Source organism: Pinus tabuliformis, chromosome 1_2, assembly GCF_031772625.1.
Source record: "Pinus tabuliformis cultivar Carrire ecotype Pingquan chromosome 1_2, CPIR1, whole genome shotgun sequence".
Taxonomy (NCBI): domain Eukaryota; kingdom Viridiplantae; phylum Streptophyta; class Pinopsida; order Pinales; family Pinaceae; genus Pinus; species Pinus tabuliformis.
Genome location: NC_142298.1, coordinates 198,386,341 through 198,389,045, shown reverse-complemented (window position 1 = coordinate 198,389,045; position 2,705 = coordinate 198,386,341).

Sequence of the window (2,705 nt, the reverse complement as noted above, 5' to 3'; positions counted from 1 at the left end):
ATAGAGATCAATAGCCAACTGATAGCCACTGCAGAAGAGGCGAGGTAAGCAACGATCATGGAGATTGGAGCTTGCAAATGAAGGGGAGGCTTCCTGAGATAAATAATAGGCGGGCAGAGTCTAGGGGGTACCGAATCACGTGGTAGAGGCATGGGCGTTCACAGATGTTGCAAACAAAATTTAGGTTCAAAGGAGCAGCATATCCTGCGGTGAGATACAAATGGATTGTCAGTGATTTGCGACAGTATACATTAGATTTGCTGCAGATTTGATCAGGGTACTCTTTTACATGAGCGCGGTTCGATGGGAAAAAACATCTAGAAACAGTCATAGATATCATGGGATGAATTGATGTAGGACCTCATTGTTGCATAGGATGCTTCCTTTAGGCTGTGAGCAAGCTTGACTGGCCCTTTTGTCAGCTTCTTGATTGTTGGAGCGGAGGACGTGGTAGAAATGGTACTCCTGGTCATGAGATATCAGGCTTTTACATCGACTGATGGTTTGTTGCAAAAAGATGTTGGATGCTTGCCGTCTGCAGTTCATTAAGTTGATTATGATGGTGGAGTCGCCAAAGATGAAGGCTTTTTTAATCCCCTGGGCCTGTAATTGAATTATTCCTTGGTAAAGCCCCAAAGCTTCGGCTCTGTTGTTAGAGAGGATTCCCAATCCCCATTCATAGGAGGTTAAGGGATCACCTGAGGGGTTATAGATGATGCCCCCTGCTCCCGCAGCACCTGGGTTTGATTTAGAAGCTCCGTCGAAAAATAAGGAATGAGAGTTGCTTGTGTGGAGCCAGTTGGTGAGTTCGTCCTGCTTTAAACAAATTTTCCAACTAAAACTGTTTGCTTTGCCCAGATTACTGCAGATTTTCACTGTTGAAGGGATACTGATCTTGTCAAGTAGATTTCTTATGAAATCTCTTTCCTCAGTCCAGAGACTAGTGATATCAATTTTTTTGGAGATCTTGGAAGCTATAGTTTCAGTCGCCAGACTTTTTGCCTTGATGGAAAGGTGCCTGATCGAGGTCTCTTTGTCTCTAAAAATCATGTTGTTCCAAGCAATCCAAATCCTCCATAAAAGAGCAAATGGGAGGGCGTCCCACACTCTTTTAGCTGGGTTATGCTTCATGGATTGCCAAGGGTAGTTCCTTTTCCAGTTATTTAGAGCTTCGTCGATGGAGTGTTGAGAGTTCCAAATGGAAGGCACGGAAGGGTTGATGCTAATCCAGCATGAAACTGCAAAGGGACAAGAGATGAAAAGATGTTGTATGGACTCCTCTGCTTCTTTGCAGTTAGGGCATCTGGAGGGTCCAACAATGCCTCTTTTTTTTGAGATTCTTTGCAGTGAGAATTTTTCCTTTCAAGAGAGTCCACATGAAGAATTTAATGTTTGGAATTGCTTCTGCTTTCTTTAAAATCTTCCAGTGTGTCCATGCTGGCGTTGGGTGTTCCTTGCAGCTTAAGTAGTCATAGCCTGCTTTGATTGAATAACTGGTTCCAGTAGGGTCCCATCTAAAATCATCCTTGTCATTTTTGAAGGTGGGCGCAATACTATGCAGATGATTGCAAAAAATGTCAAAGCTGCCTTTGAGATGATGAGGAATGGGAGGAAATTTCCACCGCATCCAAACATGGGTTATTGCATCCCATTGAGAGATTTGACCTAAGTTACATTTACCTTTACTTTGAAAATAGAGGATTATGGAATCCATACCTGGGACGCTGTTGATGGGTGGGTTTCCCATGATTTTATCAGAGCCGATGTTGACATTCATACCCCCTTTTGGCACTTTGGAAACATTTTGCGCCATGAATGCAATGACTTTTTTACAAAGCTTCCAGATCTTTGTACAATTTCTGTTGGGGATCTCAGTCGTAAGCAGATGCAACCTTGGTTGATTGAGGTATTTTGCCTCCAAGACATTTTTCCACCAGGCTGTTTGATTTTCCATAAGTCTCCATATCATTTTTCCACCAAAGGCTAAATTCATGAGTGTTGGAGATCTAATGCCAAGGCGTCCTTTCTCTTGAGCTTGGATGACTTGTTTCCACCCCACTAGGTTGAAATTTTTCTTCTCGTTCTTCCCTCCCTGCCAGAGAAAGAATCTGAGAACACTGTCCATTTTGCGAAGGAAGGATGTTGGAGCTTGAGCCAGGGAAAATTGATAGAGGGGGAGAGAGGAGAGACCCGATTTAAGAAGCACCAGTCGCCCAGCCGGATTGAGCCATGAAGTTCCCCATTTCTGAACTTCTCTTTTCATTTTGTCTAAGGTTAGATCCCAGACATCTGCCTTTGCATTCCCTATACTCACCGGCATACCCAAGTAACTGAAATAGTCCTAGTTTAACTTACAAGGGACACCAAAAATGTTAGCAATACTGTGGATCGTTTGAACTGAAGCATTCCATCCATAAATGCAACTTTTGAGATGGTTAATCTGACCCCCTGAGTATCTCATGAATTTATCTAGCAAGGATTTAAATCTTTGAGCTATAATGGTGGTCGCCCCGCCTAGCAATAGAGTATCGTCAGCAAATTGAGAGTGGTTGATATTTTTTGTGCCATCTTCAAATTTAATGCCAGTGATGAGGCCTGCCTGCCTCTTATGATCAAGCGCACAACTGAATGATTCTGCCATTAATATAAAAAGGTATGGAGATAGGGGGCAGCCTTGTCTTAATCCTCTTGAGGATTGGAAGGAG